General features: G+C 38.1%; 1 protein-coding gene across 1 annotated transcript in view; it reads right to left on the bottom strand.

Annotated features, from left to right (window-relative positions):
• LOC111144805 (catenin alpha 3) overlaps window positions 1–18,688 on the bottom strand; it is a 1,765,227-nt gene that overhangs the window by 1,701,654 nt on the left and 44,885 nt on the right. The window lies entirely within an intron of this gene.

Below are 18,688 nucleotides of genomic sequence, written 5' to 3' on the forward strand. Positions count from 1 at the left end.
TTCTCTGATATGAGGAATTTGAGAGGCAGGGTGAGGGGTCATGGGGGGCAGAGAGGGAAAATGAAACAAGATGGGACCAGGGAGGGAGACAAACCATAAGAGACTCCTAATCTCAGGAAACAAACTGAGGGTTGCTGGGCGGGATAGAAGGATAGGGTGGCTGGGTTATGGACAATGGGGAGGGTATGTGCTATGGTGAGTGCTGTGAATTGTGTAAGACTGATGATTCACAGACCTGTACCCCTGAAGCAAATAACACATTATATGTTAATTTTAAAAAAATGTCTATCCTACCCAGAGCAATTTACACTTTCATTGCCATCCCTATTAAAATACCATTGGCATTTTTCAAAGAGCTAGAACAAACAATCCCGAAATTTGTCTGAAACCAGAAAAGACCCTGAATCATCAACGGAATGATGAAAAAGAAAAAAAAAGTGGGGGGCATCATGTTGCCTGACTTCAAGCTATATTACAAAGCTGTGATCACCAAAACAGCATGGTATTAGTACAAAAACAAGGCACAGACCAATGGAACAGAATAGAGACTTCAGAAATGAACCCTCAATTCTATGGTCAACTAATCTTTGATAAATCAGGAAAAAAATATCCAATGGAAAAAAGTCTCTTCAATAAGTGGTGCTGGGAAACTTGGACAGCCACATACAGAAGAATGAAATTGGACCATTCCCTGACACACAAAAGGTAAACTCAAAATGGATGAAAGACCTCAATGTGAGACAGGAATCCATCAAAATCCTCGAGGAGACCATAGGCAGTAACCTCTTTGACATCAGCCACAATAACTTCTTTCAAGACATGTCTCCAAAGGCAAGAGAAACAAAAGAAAAAACGAACTTTTGGGACTTCATCAGGATAAAGGAAACACAGCAAAGGAAACAGTCAACAAAACTAAGAGAAAACCCATAGAATAGGAGAAGATATTGGCAAACGACATTACATATCCATATCCTGGATCAAATATCCAGGATCTATAAAGAACTTCCTAAACTCAACAATCAAAAAACAAATAATCCAGTCAAAAAAAATGGGCAGAAGACATGAACAGACACTTTTCCAAAGAAGACATACAAATGGCTAACAGACATATGAAAAAATGCTCACCATCATTGGCCATCATGGAAATACAAATCAAAACCACAATGAGCTACCACCTCACACCAGTTAGAATGGCAAAAATTAATTAGACAGGAAACAACAAATGCTGGCAAAGATGTGGAGAAAGGGGAATATTCTTACACTGTTGGTGGGAATCCAAGCTGGTATAGCCACTCTGGAAAATAGTTCCTCAAGGAACTACTGGAGGTTCCTCAAGATGTTAAAAATAGAGCTACCCTGTGACCCAGCAACTGCACTACTAGGTATTTACCCCAAAGATACAAATATAGTGAAAAGAAGAGGCACATGCACCCCAATGTTCATAGCAGCAATATCCACAACAGCCAAACTGTGGAAGGAGACAAGATGCCCTTCAACAGATAAATGGATAAAGAAAATGTGGTACATATACAATGGAATATTACTCAGCCATCAGAAATGATGAATACCTACCACTTGCATTGACATGGATGCTAAGTGAATGAAGTCAGTCAAGCAGAGAAAGACAATTATCATATGGTTTCACTCATATGTGGAACATAAGCAATAGCAAGGAGGATACAGGGGAAGGGAGGGAAATCTGAAGAGGAAGAAATCAGAGAGGGAGATGAACCATGAGAGACTATGGACCCTGGGAAAAGAACTGAGGGTCTCAGAACGGAGGGGGGCAGGGAGGGGTAACAGGGTGATGGGTATTAAGGAGGGCACGTGTTGTGATGTGCATTGGGTGTTACATGTAACTAATGAATCAATGGACACTACATCAAAAACTAATGATGTACTATAAAGTGGCTAACTGAATAAAAAAAAAAGTATATGCATTGATTCTGGCTTTTATCACATCTCCAAACCCATCCCACAATAGAGCCATCTCTCTACAATGCAAACCTGAAATACTTGTCCCCTCCAATGGCTCCCAGCAGCCCATAAGATAAAGTCTAAAGCATGGTCTGGATAAAGCCTAAAGCATGGTTTATGAGGCAATTTATGATCTCACTTATGACTGAATTTCACTCCCATCTTCCATTTGTGGCGTCTGCTCACAAACTACTTATTTGGCCCAGAACAAAAAATGTTTGGCATCCTCAGCCTAGAGCATCCCCCCAACCCAACCGACCACTCACAGCCCCTTATATGAACTTCTCATACCATTCATTATAACATTCTGTAATTAGCTGTTATCATACCACCTCCCCAGATTTACCATGAACTAAATAAGGGCAGAGACCTTTCTACCATTCTAAAAAACCAGAGCAAGCATACTGTAAATAATAAATAAGTAGTAGTTTACTTAAGTAGTGGTTTATTTAATGAAAAGATGAAATTCTAGATTTTTAGAGACCTTAAATCATGAGCCATAATATTGAATGATTTGCTCAGTTACAAAGAGACCTGATAGCTACACCAAAATTAAAATTTAATTTCAGTAATAGCACATGGTATTTTTCATCAAAAGGAATTCTTTAATGCAGGATATTTTGTCATTTCGCATGTCTACTATCATAAAAAAGCAAGTCTGCATTCCTATACAGTATTTGAAGTCTGATTAATTCAAAGTGATCTAGAACCAAGTATATACTTACACTCATTCTTCTTTTCAGGCCAAAACTAAGAAAAAAGACAGTTTACATAGTTCATTTTCAAACTATAGGTAAAAAGAACAGGCACACAACTTTTATTACTGACTTTCACTTTTTTTAAGATTTAAGATTTTTTTTAAAGATTTATTCATGGGGCACCTGGGTGGCTCAGTTGGTTAAGCATCTGCCTTCAGCTCAGGTCATGATCCTAGGGTCCTGGGATCGAGCCCTGAAACAGGTTCCCTGCTCAGCCAGAAGCCTGCTTCTCCCTCTCCCACTCCCCCTGCTTGTGTTCCCTTTCTCGCTGTGTGTGTCTCTCTCTCTGTCAAATAAATAAATAAAATCTTTAATGAGGGACGTCTGGGTGGCTCAGTGGGTTGCACCTCTGCTTTCGGCTCAGGTCATGATCTCAGGGACCTGGGATCAAGCCCTGCACCAGGCTCTCTGCTCAGCGGGGAGCCTGCTTTCCCCCTCCCTCTCTGCCTAACTCTCGGCCTACTTGTGATCTCTCTCTCTCTCTCTGTGTGTGTCAAATAAATAAATAAAATCTTTTAAAAAATATTTAATAAAAAAATATATTTATTCATTTATTTGAGAGAGAGAGTGCACACAGAAGCATGGTAGTGAGGGTTAGAGGGAGAGAAAGTCTTAAGCAGACTCCAGGGGCTCCATCTCACGACCCTAGGAACATGACCCTGAGATCATGACTTGAGCCAAAACCAAGAGCTCATTCCTTAACTGACTGTGCCACCCAGGCACCCCACTGATTCTTCACTTTTTAAACCATATGTTAGTTTGCCAGGTCTGTCATACCAAGTACTATAGAGTGGGTGGCTTACACAACAAAAACTTATTTTTTCATAGTTCTGGAGACTGAAAGTCCAAGATCAAGGTGTCAACAGGGTCAATTTCTTCTAAGGCCTCTCTCATTGGCTTGCACTCTTCTCACTACCTTCTCACTGTGACATGGCTTTTCTATGTGTGCACACATCCCTGGTACCTCTCTCTCTCTGTCCTAATCACCTTTTATAAGGACACCAGTCATACTGGATTAGGGCCCACCTAAAGACCTCATTTTAACTTAATTACCTCTTTAAAGGCCCCATCTCCAAATACAGTCACACCTGAGGTACTAAGGACTAGGGCTTCAGTGTATGAATTTGAAAGAGATACAATTCAGCCTATAACAATTGTCACCGCTAATGACACAAAAAGTATAAAACAACCATCATCTTTTAAAATATAATTTGGGGTTTTGTTTGTTAGATTAATAACACTGCTAGCCAAAGTATTACTTGAAGCTATTGAGGGATGATAACAAAACACATGTCAATCCCTCTCCAATTCTATCAACCCTCCCGGCCACGCAGATGGCATAACAAAGCAAAGAGATTTACACGTCAAACACAAACAGCTGTAGCTAAATATTCTAATCCAGGGAATTTTACAGGCCTTGTAGATCACCATCAACACTCTAAATTCTATTCTTGTGATTGGGAGCTATTCAAGATTTTAGAACAGGAAAGAAATAAGATCTGACCTAAAATTTAAAAGGCCCATTCTGTCTGCTCTAGAGAATAGACTGGGAATTAGACAGGGACCAAGGAAGATGGATGAGAAACGGAAGAAGGAAAAATCAGTTAGGAGGCTATTACAGTAACCTAAGTGAAGACCACATTGGCTTGTTCCAGGGAGCACTGGTGGACTCTGTTTAGAAGTGGCAGAATTTTGGTAATTCTGGTGAGTTGCCAAGGTTTGCTAATAGATTGGATGTGGGCCACAAAAGGGGATCAAAGATGACTCTATGGTATATGGCCTGAGTAGCTGGGTACATGCAGGTAATATTTACTTAAGGACACATGAGAAGGAAGAAGAATCAAGAGCTGAACTTTGGGCATGTTAAGATTGCCCATCAGAGTTGCTAAGTTGGAAACTAGTATACAATTCTAAAGTTGAGAAAGAGTAGGGCTGGAAGTATGTTTCTTATAGATTACATTTTCATTGTAACTATTCATATATAAATGGTTTACTAGTCTTACCAAAATTTCAAAGATGTTTGAGAACAGTATTTTTTTTAACTCATGAGACTAGATGATATCTCCCAAAAACAAAATATCTCCTGAAAAGTTGCAGGACTAACTTTGGGCACCCCAACCTGTAGAAGTAGTATTTTTAGGAAGCCCAACCATTAACCTAGTAATCATAGGATACGTGGCTTTTGCCGTTTTGAATGTGACTATTATTTAGAAACTATACTTGTTTTGTTTTATACAAAGCAATAACCCAAAGGCAAATTTAGGTTTCAGGGAAAAAATATATATAATGTTAATCATACAGCGTCCTTCTCTACAAACAAGTATTTCCAAAATCGTGGTGAAAAAACTATCAACATACTGAATTAAGCAAATTAAGGAGAAAATATATTCATATTGTTATTTATACCTAAATCAACCATTAATCCTTCTGGTGAATCAATAACCAATAGTTTATAGTAAAATACTGGTTCAAAGAACTGGTAAGCCAAAAAAAGGAACAGGACAATTCTTTTCCATCAATAACAACTAACTGCTTAAAGGAAACAAAATAAGTGAAAAATCCAATCAAGCCAAACCTAGGCCTAAAATAAAGAATGGGTTGACTTCACACGCAGTAATTTAGTCATGTGACATGGTCCATCCAGTCCAGCATTCCACTTCCATCAGTGGCTGATAGTGGGGTTTGCATTTCCACCCCGAATTCTGTAATAAACATTTAAACCCCCATTAATAATAAACATTTAAAACCCCACCGACCATAAAGTTGAATGAACTATGCCATATGCTTTGACAACACAATCTTATAAAACTTCCATTGCGTTTTACTCGCACTATCTATTGCCAGACTCCTTTTTTCCCATCTATCCAAATCATCAGATTTACTCCTTTTCTCTTCTAACACAAAACTCCTTGTTACTGAAGATATCCAGGGGAAATATACCTGCTAATCATGTATGAATAAGAGACAACAAACAATAGGAAAGACCATAAAGATTCAATTTATAGAGCGCAATGGTCAAAATTCTAAAATAACACAAATGTGGTTTGACTACAGCCCGTAATTGATTTAAATGTTAATGTTTAAAAATGATTACACACAGCAAAAGAAACCATCAACAAAAATGAAAAGATAACCTACCAATCAGGAGAAAATATTTGCAAATCATATATCTGATAACGGTTTAATATCCAAAATAAATTTATTTTTTTTTCCAAAATAAATTTAAAAAACTCATACAACTAAACAGCAAGAAAACAATTCAATTTGAAAGAGGCAGAGAACCTAAACATTTTTCCAAAAAAGACATTCAGATGACCAACAGCTATATGAAAATGTGCTCTATATCACTAATCATCAGAGTAACACAAATAAAAACCACAATGCGTATCACCTCACATCTGTTAAAATGGCTATTATCAAAAAGACAGAAAATTGTGTTTCCCTGCACAAACTCTGGGGTGGCCACGGTGTCATCTTGGCATCACAGTATAATTATAAGTAGAAGGAAGAGAAGTTTAACTCTCCTAAGCCACTCTTGATTCCCATGAGGCATGGATAACCTCCTACACCATCCTAGATACCATAAAGGACAATCAAAATGTGGCTGTGCTGGAGACTGGTGGGCCTGCCCTGAGCCCACCATGGTGAGAAGCAAGGTAATCCTGCAGCACAGACTGAGAAGTAGAGAGATAATGCCAAACACCTGACAGAGAATGAAGCTGGGATTTAAGGGTCTGAAGAACCATCAAGGACCAAGCATCTTGAGAGAACCAAGGATCCTTACCAAGATGACAGAGAGTAGTCCACAAATTCTATCAGCTCTAGACTACAGAAGAAATACACAGAGGCATCCACAAGATAACTATGCATGAGTCCAGCCATTCCTCAAAGATCACCAATCCAGAAGGTATCCCAGACCAGCCACTCTGTAGCAAAAGGCACTAAATCCATCTCCCACTCCCATGAAGTCACATAAGCAACACCCTCACTCAACCACCATTTCTGAGCATTTTATCTAAAAAGACTGAGTATTAACCTGGTGATTCACAGACGTATACCCCTGGGGGCAATAATACATTATAAGTTAATAAAAAATTTAAAATAAAATCAAATAATAAAAAGACTATTTACCAAAAGGGACTGTGAGTAAATTTGTTAATCCTTATAAGCATCGAAAAGGAAAACTACGTTAAATGTTCATATCTGTCATAAAATATATCCTAATTTCAGAATATTAAAAATGTGAGGTAGAAAAATGTGTCTAAAGTGAAGAACCAGGGCGCCTAGGTGGCTCAGTGGGTTAAAGCCTCTGCCTTCAGCTCAGGTCATGATCCCAGGGTCCTGGGATCGAGCCCCGCAACGGGCTCTCTGCTCAGCAAGGAGCCTGCTTACCCCCCCTCTCTCTGCCTGCCTCTCTGCCTACTGTGATCTCTGTCTGTCAAATAAATAAATAAAATCTTTTTAAAAAATAAATAAAGTGAAGAACCCCAGTATTTTGTTTTATCGGGGTTAAAAATGCAAATTGTTTCCTAAAAGAAAAAACTCAGGGGTGTCTGGCTGGTTTAGTCAGGGGAACATGTGACTTTTGATTTCAGAGTCATGAGTTCAAGTCCCATGTTGGATATACAGATTTTAAATAAATAAACTTAAAATTTTTTTTGAAGAAAGGACTCCTAAAAATCACAAACCACATTTGTTAAGCCTTAGTTTGTAGAGCACTCAGTACCATAATACTATATATATCCAAATTCAGCTATATCACGGTTAATTAACTTTTCCAAAGGTAAAAATTATTTCTAGATTATAACAAACTATGTCCTGGTTCCAAACATCCTAAAGGAGAAACACTAGCTCTTGAAAATATTCTCATTTCTCAGGTCATGACTAAGCCTAGTGACCATGGGCTTAGTCAGAGTATGGGAGAGGCAGATCCTCTTCAGAAAAAAAATGGGATAGGTCCCTCACAACAGGACAATCACCCCTAGGCAGCCTCTTCAGAGACGAGCAACAGATGAGTATCAGAGCTGAGAAACTCCTGGTGACCCCCAGAAATTCCTTACTAATTTATTCCAGGTGAGCACTACCAAATCCATAAATAAGAGACAGAAGGAGCACTATACTAGGGCAAGCCTTGGGCCAAGATGCAGAATCAGGTTCACTACTGGCTGATATTAAGGCCAGCACAGCATTTCTCACATTGTACTCTTCTGGGAACTTTTAAAATTACAGCTTGGTCCTACTCCCAAAGATTCTGATTTAATTGGTTTCCTGGGTGGCCTGAGCATCAGGATTTTAAAGCTCCCCAGGTGATTTTAATGTGCAGCCAGGGTTGAAAACCTCTGGACTAACAGGATCTCAACAGCAACAGGAACTTTCTGAGTTGCCTAGTTAGCATTCTTCCCCCAAGTGAGGCTTTTGTGTCTCTCACAGGGCTGACCACAAATCACCCCATCAAAATTTTCTCACAGGGAACTCCCAACTGTGTGTGGGATACTGCCCATTTCTTACCCTTCTTTAATCAGTAAGTACAGAGTATATCCATGAGAAAATTGTCAGTACAGAGCAGGGGCCTGAAAATTAAGTACCCAGGGCCAAATCTGGCCACTTGCCTGTTTTATAAGTAACTTTTATTGGAACACAGCCATGTTTTATTGTAAACACCCATTGTTTACATATTGCCTATGGCTGCTTTCAAACTCAAATGGCAGAGGAGCTGCAACAGAGACCCTATGGCTATCAAAGCTGAAACTATTTACTATCTGTACCTACAAAGACAAAGTTTGTCAATGACTAGTCTAGACTCCTGGAGTGTCAAGTTGTGGCAGTATTTCCTGAGACAAGCTGTGCGTTCTGAAATGGACCAGGAACTTCTGTGAAGGGTAGAATCACACTTTGAGCAATGAAAATGATGACATCTGGTGAGATATGTACTATCCCTTCAGCCAGCTGAACCACAATTGTTCCCATCAATCTAACATGTTCCACTAAAAAGGCAACTGGATCTGGTCTTATCAGTCTATACCACCTGGCTGCCTCTGGAATCAGTTTATAAGAAAATTTCCTTATTCCACAGCTAAGTTAGACGTGGGTATCTGTGGATCTGTCTGAATTTGTGGAAGAAAAGATAAGCTGTGATCAAAAGATAAAGTATTAACAGAAGTGGAATGGATTGAGGGTGGTCAGAGATATAAGAACAACATGGCAGCAACACTGGAGTAGAATGAAAATCAGAGTCTGATAGAATAAAACGTCTAGGGAGCAAGTGAGAAGAGGTATAAATATGCAGAGACTGACATCTGCTCACAGCTAATCGCAAAGCTACCAAATTCTGGTGGTGGGAGCATCCCTTATATGCTGAGCCATGCACAATCCTGCGGGACTTGTGCTATTTTTAATCAATTAGCTATTAGTTTTTCTTATCCTTATTTTAATTTAAAAAGTGGCTTCCTTTTTCTCAATTACTTGTTTCTCAAGGAAACTGTAGCATCACAACTTTCCCATCGGAGTTTTCTGGCAGTAAATGAATGCAGAAATTAAAGCATTAACTTTATTAGAATCAACTCAACTATTACTGAATCACCTTAAATTTTAAAACATTATTAAGGCAGAATTAAGTTTATTTCTTTATCCTACCATAAAAATAACATTTTTATACTTATTAAGCCTTGAACCTTAAGTGTTTAAATAAGACATTTATTTACGAACTTCTGAGGTTACTTGTTGAGATCACAGTCCAAACTCCAATATTTGCATATAAACTAACTACAAGAACACTATATGTGTGCAGATCTGTCTTTCAGATTTCCCTGGAACCTTCAAGATTAATTCTGACATAAATTCTATTGATAGAATAATCAGCAAGGCTACTGAAAAGATGTTTGTTGATAAAGTCAAGGAAACCTAAGTAAATGGCAACATGCTTATTCAAAATGACCTAAGAAATGACAGTAAAGCACCACAAACAAATGAAACTTGAATTCTCTTCCAAAAGAAACAAAGGAAATTATATTCTAGGAGGCAAAGAAGCCAAACCATGTCTTCTCCCAGCTACCTGAAAGTAAATCAGATCTGTCTATAGAACATAGAGAAATGAACCCTTTAGACATCTAAGCATCTAATAATTCCTTTCTCGCTTTTTTCCCCCTTGGCTGAAGGAGAGAAAGAAATTCTATTGAGAGTAGGATGTGGCAGAGAGGTTCTGCATAGGAGCCAGGAAAGAAAGAAAAACATGGTGCTTAGAGGAGTAAGAATTCACCAACCAGGCATTTGCATTGGGTTTTACTCTAACAAGGAAATGAAGGAGACTGCAGAAGGAGCTGAAACGGAATCTTCTGTGACTTTAGGTGTAAACATTTCTTCATCAGGGCCCATGTGACAGCACAGTTGGGAAGAGAGGCATTCTCCCCTCTTTTGTAGGACCCCAGTGCCATTTTGCCACCTTGAGAATTGGCAGCTTTGGAGGCATTGGAACATGGCTACCTTGACATGTCATTCCCAGCCTCATGATGGGCATCATTGGCAGTGGATCATCAACAAGACAAAGTTAGACAAAACTGGAAAACACGACAGATAGTTTTGGAAGCACAAGTGAGTCATACCTCAAAGAATCCAAATTTTGAGAAAAACGAAAGACTTTTAGGAAAATCTTCATTCTACCACGAGTAATGAGGACAATTACAGGAACCCTGGATTGCTAAAGGAACTTCTTTCGAACTTTTAGCCACTTGTATTGAACTTTTCAGAACTTTCAGAAGAGAAGGTAGGAGGCCAGGGAATCAGATTACATAAGGAAAACAAACATCAGGCCTACATGGCCAATGTTCAAGGGAACTGGAAACAGTGAGTCCTCACAGAGGCTAGACTTTTGAGATGCAACGTGGTTTGGAAACTGGAAGGATACATTAAAACTCCGGTATATAGGTAACCTTACTGTCCCTCAACAGCAGGAGTTTGTGGATCTGAACTTGAAAACTGCTCCACTAGAACTCTTCTCCATGTCTCTACTTCTCTGTTTGTCTTTAGTTTAGCACCTGATAGAAAGTTTACCTCTAGGTACCAACTGCTTAACTCTCAGTATGTAGTCAATCCCGAACCACAGGATGAAGATGGAACCAATTTACCATCTTCCCCCAGAGGCAAGGCTTGCATGCTAGATTGCCTCGGGCGTCTTGCCAACTGATACTCCTTGGTATGAGTAAGTCAGCTGCCCACCAAAAAAGGAAGCCCTAAATAGAAGGCAATGGGAAGATTGTAATAGTTACTGGAGCTTTTCACAATATTCCTATTCTCCTGAGTACAGGGCAGGATCACACATCCAGTATCCACAATGACCACATTACTTGCTTTGACAAAAGCAGTAGTGGAACTGACATATATCCCATCTGGGTGGACATTTTAGGACATTTTGCATGATACATCATGTTCTCTTCTCCTGTTACAACAGTGGAAGTAAATACTGAGATGGAGCCTGGGTCCCTAGTGCTGGTACTAAGTAGAAATCCCCTGCCAATTCACACTCTACATGTAGCTTGAGCTGGAAATGAACTTTTTTTTTTTTTTTTTTTTTGACAGACAGAGATCACAAGTAGGCAGAGAGGCAGGCAGAGAGAGAGAGGTGGAAGCAGGCTCCCCGCTGAGCAGAGAGCCCGATGCGGGGCTCGATTCCAGGACCCTGGGATCATGACCTGAGCCAAAGGCAGAGGCTTTAACCCACTGAGCCACCCAGGCGCCCCTGGAAATGAGCTTTTTTTTTTTTTTTTTAAGTTTTATTTATTTATTTATTTATTTGAGAGAGAGAGAGAGAGAGAGACAGTGAGAGAGAGCATGAGCGAGGAGAAGGTCAGAGGGAGAAGCAGACTCCCCGTAGAGCTGGGAGCCTGATGCGGGACTCGATCCCAGGACTCCAGGATCATGACCTAAGCTGAAGGCAGTCGCTTAACCAACTGAGCCACCCAGGCACCCTGGAAATGAGCTTTTATTAAGCCTCAGAGATTTGGGATCTGTCTTTTTTTTTTTAATATTTTATTTATTTATTTGAGAAAGAGACAGCACAAACAGGGGGAGGCACAGAGGGAGAAGCAGACTCCCCACTAAGCAGGGAACCCAAAGTGGGACTCAATCCCAGGACCCTGGGATCATGACCTGAGCTGAAGGCAGACATTTAACCATCTGAGCCACTCAGGCACCCAGGATCTATCTCATCACAGCATAACCTAGCTTACGCTGACTCATAAAAGAACTGGCAGGTACTCTTAAACTAGTCTGAATGAGTATTACTGAGTATATAAAACCATCCCCGGGGCGCCTGGATGGCTCAGTGGGTTAAAGCCTCTGCCTTCAGCTCAGGTCGTGATCCCAGGGTCCTGGAATCGAGCCCCGCATCGGGCTCTCTGCTCAGCAGGGAGCCTGCTTCCCTTCCTTTCTCTCTGCCTGCCTCTCTGTCTACTTGTAATCTCTGTCAAATAAATAAATAAAATCTTTTTAAAAAATTAAAAAAAAAAAATAAAACCATCCCCAAGGGGCTCCCAGAAATAAATGGAGACACTATGGAAGTAGAAGCCAAGAAAAGGCCAAGAGGTCATACAAGAGTTAGGAGTAAGAGCCAGAGAAATAATGTTTATTACTATTGATTTAACTCTGTCTTTACCTCTTGAAAACAGGGGATACATACACATCATAAAATACATTTGAATCTTTGCTCCAAAAAACCTTTATAGGAGATAACACATAAGAAGTTTGCTAATGTTTTTATCCTAAAAGATTTTTGCATAAGTCACGTCTTTTAGTTCACATTCAACATGAATCTGACACATAGAAAATTATATTCTGTGGCAAATAAGATTATAGATGGTTCTATTATGTAATAACTATAGCATGATCTAGCAGTTTGTATATCCTTCAGAGAGTATACGACATAAAGATGTAAATTCTTTTAATTGTAATTCTGCATAAATAAACTTTCTGCACTGCACTGCCAAACCCGGGTCTTGAAAGTGATAAAGTGCAGATGCCTACAGTTGCAATCATAAAAATGTAATTGCTGAGAAAAAAAATTATTTCTGATCCATTGGAGGAATTTATTACAGAGGGATGCAACTGTGTAAGTTATAACACAGAGAAAATGAAAGCAAATGATTGAAATATATCCCAGACTGAACATCCCTGCAAAATGACCTAGTGATTTACCTGTGCCCAAGAGGAAAAAAATAGATTATAGATAAATCAACTTTGGTGGGGAACACTCTGGTAACTATAAAAAGAGCAGAATAAAGATTTATGAATAAATGAATAGAAACCAGAGTGACATAATAGTACCTATGACTAATTACTCCAAAAATTAAAATGTAATTTTGACTGTGAGTTATATACAGAGGTGGGAAGTAATTTCTGTGGAACCTGAAAGGAAAGGAATATAAAACATTAACATAAATAATGAGTAAAAATGAGAATTCTTTAATGGAATTACTACATTGATAACTTCATCTGGTGGCCCTATGAACTTAAAATCATTAACTTCTTTTGGAATGTTTTCCAGTATAATCACAGGAAATGTTATTTAAACAATGTAACTATTTCAAAATAAACAGTCTTTGAAAAAAAAAGTGATGAGATATTCAATATGATGATAGTCTAGAAAAAAACCCTATAATACAAATTTAATGAAAAAGTTTACTTGTACTGATATGAAGTATCAATATTGATATGAAATATATGATCAAAGTGACAGATAAAAGAAAGCAGTGCCTTAACAAAAAGGTCGGTTATTTTAATATTTCTTTGAGTTTGAAATGCACTGGTTTTTGATAAGGATAATCCCATTAAAATGAAAATCAAGAATATGTCCAAATAATTTTGTTGCACTAGAATTCTCCTTTATGGGACAATTTCTGAACATAGGATATTCTATCAATTATTAATATTTTTAATTAATTCAACTTGAAGATTGCTAAGCTCTAGAAACTTTTTTCTAACTGGGATATTGGTGAACTGGTATACCAAACTTCCTTTAAGAAATCAAGAAACACATTCAAAAACATTGACAAAAATCTTAAAGAACATAAACTAGCAACTATACTTATATATAAATGAGAACTACCTAGCATATAATAAGTACTAATTTCTCTTTCCCTAGCACATCTACTTGTAGATTAGGAAAAGTCTGAATCCAGGCACTATACTGAAAGCACTCCAATAAGCACAATCACACTTTTTAAAAGAGTTAAATTTTTTTCCAATCAAATAAAATTACTTCAGGTCATTTTCACACTTTTAATTTTCTAGGTAGACTCAATAAATGTTTGCAGCTTATAAAAGTTTTTAAACATGCCAGGAAATATATATAAACTGGCATAGTCTTCAATGTGAATTTACTTAAAATATTCTCTGTTAACTGCTATATCAATGTACTTGACTTAAGCAAAACACCTATTGCTTTCAGTTAGAACATAAAAAGTAGTTTCTTCATAATGAAACTTTCTCTGCTCATTAACAATATGTTAGCAGCCTTTGGGATTAGCAAGTCTTTTTTAAATTTTATTTAATTTAAATTAAATTAATTAACCAATAGAGTATTATTAGTTTCAGAGGTAGAGTTTAGTGATTTATCAATTGCATGTGACACCCAGTGATCATCAATCATGTGCTCTCCTTAATGCCCAGCACTCAGTTATGCCACCTCCCAACCCTCTCCCCTCCAACAATCCTCAGTTTGTTTCCTATAGTTAAGAGTCTCTTATGGTTATCTCCCTCTCTGATGTCACCTTATTTTATTTTTCCCTCCCTTCCCCTCTGATCATCTGGGGGTTTTTCTTTGCTTGTTTGTTTTGGTTTTTTTAAGATTTTATTTATTTATTTTTCAGAGAAAGAGCACACAAGCAGGGCAACAGTAGGCAGAGGGAGAAACAAGCTCTTAGCTGAGCAAGGAGCCCAACACGGTGGAACTCGATCCCAGGACCCCAGGATCATGACCTAAGCCAAAGGCAGATGCTTAACCAACGGAGCAACCCAGATGTCCCAATGATCCTCTGTTTTATTTCTTTAATTCCACACATGAGTGAAATCATATGATAACTGGCTTTCTCTGACTGACTTATTTTGCTTAGCATAATACCCTCTAGTTCCATCCACGTCATTGCAAATGGCAGGATTTCATTTTTTGATGGCTGGGTAATATTCCAATGTGTATATATATACCACTACTTCTGTATTAATTCTTCTGTCAGTGGACATCTAAGCTCATTCCATACTTTAGCTATTGAGGACATTGCAGCTATAAACATTGGGATGCAGGTGTCCCTTTGGATCACATTTTTATCTTTCAGGGAAATACCTAGAAAAGCAATTGCTGGGTCATATTTTTAACTATTGAGGAACCTCCATAGTATTTTCCATGGTGGCTGCATCAGTTTGCCTTCCCACCAGCAGTGTAAGAGGGCACCCCTTTCTCCACATCCTCACCAACATTTTTTGATTCCAGAGTTAGTTAATTATAGCTATTCTGACTGGTGTGAGGTGGTAGCTCATTGTGGTTTCGGTTTGTATTTCCCTGAAGCCAAGTGATATTGAGTATTCTTTTCATGGGTCTTTTGGTTATTTGGATGTCTTCTTTGGAGAAATGTCTGTTCATGTCTTCTGCCCAATTCTTGACTGGATTATTTGCTTTATAGGTGTTGAGTTTGATAAGTTCTTCATAGATCTTAGATACTAACCCTTTATCTGATAAGATGTTTGCGAATATCTTCTCCCATTTTGTAGGTTGTCTTTGGTTTCATCAACTGTTTCTTTTGCTGTACAAAAGCTTTTAATCTTGATGAAGTCCCAATAGTTCATTTTTGCTTTTGTTTCCTTTGCCTTTGGAGACATGTCTAGCAAGAAGTTGCTGCAACCGAGGTCAAAAAGCTTCCTGCCTATGTTATCCTCTAGGATTTTGATGGATTCCTGTCTCACATTTAGGTCTTTCATCCATTTTGAGTTTATTTTTATGTATGGTTTTAAAAAATGGTCCAGTTTCATTCTCCTACATGTGGTTGTCCAATTTTCCCACCACCACTTGTTGAACAGACTGTCTTTTTTCCATTGGATACTCTTTCTTGCTTTGTCAAAGATTAGTTGACCATAGAGTTGAGGGTCTGTTTCTGGATTCCTTATTCTGTTCCATTGAACTATGTGTCTGTTTTTGTGCTAGTACCATACTGTCTTAGTGATTACAGCTTTGCAATACAGCCTGACATCTGGTATTGTGATGCCACAGCTTTGGTTTTCTTTTTCAGCTTTCCATCAGCTATTCAGAGTCTTGTCAGGTTCCATACAAATTTTAGAATTATCTCTTCCAGCTCTGTGAAAAAAGTTGATGGTATTTTCATAGAGATTGCATTGAATGTGTACATTGCTTTGGGTAGTATATAAATTTTAACAATATTTATTCTTCTAGTCCATAAGCATTCAATGTTTTTCCATTTCTTTATGTCTTCCTCAATTTCTTTCATAAGTTTTCCATAGTTTTCTGAGTATAGATCATTTACCTCTCCAGTTAGGATTATTCCTAGGTATCTTATGGTTTTGGGTGCAACTATAAATGGGATCAACTCAGCCACTTTGGTGAATTCCTGTATGATTTCTAGCAATGTTGGAGTGCAGTGTTTTGGGTTTTCCACATAAAGTACCATAGCATCTGCAAAGGGTGAGTGTTTGACTTCTTTGCCGATCTGGATGTCTTATTTATGTTCTATGATTGCTGAGTCTAGGACTTCTAGTAGTATGTTGAACAACAGTGGTGCGAGTGGACACCCCTGCTGTGTTCCTGACCTTAAGGGAAAAGCTCTCAGTTTTTTCCCATTGAGAATGATATTTGCAGTGGACTTTTTGTATATGGCTTCTATGATATTGAAGAATGTTCCCTACAGTGTGAAGAGTTTTAATCAAGAAAGGATGCTGTATTTTGTCAAATGCTTTTCTGCATCTATTGAGAGGATCATGTGATTCTTGTCCTTTCTTTTATTAATGTAGTCTATCACATTGATTGGTTTCTGTATGTTGAACCACCCTTGTAGCCAAGGAATAAATCCCACTTGGTTGTGGTGAATAATCCTTTTAATGTTCTATTGGATCCTACTGGCTAGTATTTTGGTGAGAATTTTTGCATTCATGTTCATCAGGGATATTGGTCTGTAATTCTCCCTTTTGGTGGGTTCTTTGTCTGGTTTGGGGATCAAGGTAATGCTGGCCTCATAGAATGAGAGTGGAAGTTTTCCTTCCATTTCTATTTTTTGGAGTAGTTTCAGGAGAATAGTTATTAATTCTTCTTTAAATGTTTGAAAGAATTCCCCTAGAAAGCCATCTAAGTCCTGGAATTTTGTTTGTTGGGAGATTCTTGATTACTGCTTTTAATTTCTTTGCTGGTATGGATCTATTCAGATTTTCTATTTCTTTCTGGGTCAGTTTTGGTAGTTTATATGTCTCTAGGAACACATTCATTTCTTCAGATTGCCTAGTTTGTTGGCAAACAGTTGCTCATAATATGTCCTTATAATTGTATTCCTTCAGTGTTGGTTGTGATTTCTCCTCTTTCATTTATGATTTTATTAATTTGGGTCCTTTCTCTTTTCTTTTTGATAAGTCTGGCTAGGGGTTTATCGATCTTATTCTTTCAAAGGACCAGCTCCTAGTTTCAATGACCTGTTCTACTGTTCTTTTGGTTTTTATTTCATTGATTTCTACTCTAATCTTTATTAATCTTTATTAATTCTACTCTAATCTTTATTAATCTTTATTAATTCTACTCTAATCTTTATAATCTTTATTAATTCTCTTCTCTTCTCCTGGTGGGTTTGGGCTTTATTTGCTACTCATTCTCCAGTTCTTTTAGGTATATGGTTAGTACGTGTATTTGAGAATTTTCTTATTTCTTGAGAAAGGGTTGTACTGCTATACACTTCCCTCTTAGGATTGCCTTTGCTGCGTCCCAAAGGTTCTGAACTGTTGTTTCCTGGTTGACCCATTCATTCTTTAGAAGGATGCTCTTTAAGCTCTATGTATTTGTGTTCCTTCCAAATTTTCTCTTCTGATTGAGTTCAAGTTTTAAAGCATTGTGGTCTGAGATTACGCAGGGAATAATCCCAATCTATTGGTACCAGTTGAGACCTGATTTGTGGCCCATTCCGTGATCTATTCTGGAGAATGTTCCATGTGCACTCAAGAAGAATGTGTATTCTGTTGCTTTAGGATTAAATGCCCTGAATATATCTGTTAAATACAACTGGTATCATTCAAAGCCCTTGTTTCCTTACTGATCTTCAGTTTAGATGGTCTGTCCATTGCTGTGAGAGAGGTGTTAAAGTCCCTATCTAGGATACCTGTATGGCTCAGCTGGTTACATGTCTGCCTTCAGCTCAGGTCATGATCTTAGGGTCCTGGGATAAAGCCTTACATTAGGCCCCCTGCTCAGCAGGGAGTCCAAATCTCCCTCTACCACTCCCTCTGCTTGTAACCTCTGTCTGTCTCTCCCAAATAAACAAATAAAATCTTTAAAATAAATAAATTCCCTAACTATTATTGTTTTATTATCAATGCATTTCTTTAATTTCTTATTAATTAGTTTATATCATTGGCTGCTTCCATGTGAAGGGCATAAATATTCACAATTTTTAGATCTTCTTGTTGGATAGACACCTTTATTATAATATGGTGTACTTCTTCATCTCAATACAGTCTTTGGTTTAGAATCTAATTTTTCTTTCTTTTTATTTTTTTTACATTTCTTTTATTTATTTATTTATTTTTTTATAAACATATAATGTATTATTAGCCCCAGGGGTACAGGTCTGTGAATCGCCAGGTTTACATACTTCACAGCACTCACCATAGCACATACCCTCCCCAACGTCCATAACACCACCACCCTCTCCCAATCCCCCTCCCCCCAGCAACCCTCAGTTTTTTTTGTGAGATTAAGAGTC

The sequence above is a fragment of the Enhydra lutris genome, unplaced genomic scaffold, assembly GCF_002288905.1.
Source record: "Enhydra lutris kenyoni isolate GAN:26980312 unplaced genomic scaffold, ASM228890v2 scaffoldscaffold12, whole genome shotgun sequence".
NCBI classification, from domain to species: Eukaryota; Metazoa; Chordata; class Mammalia; order Carnivora; family Mustelidae; genus Enhydra; species Enhydra lutris.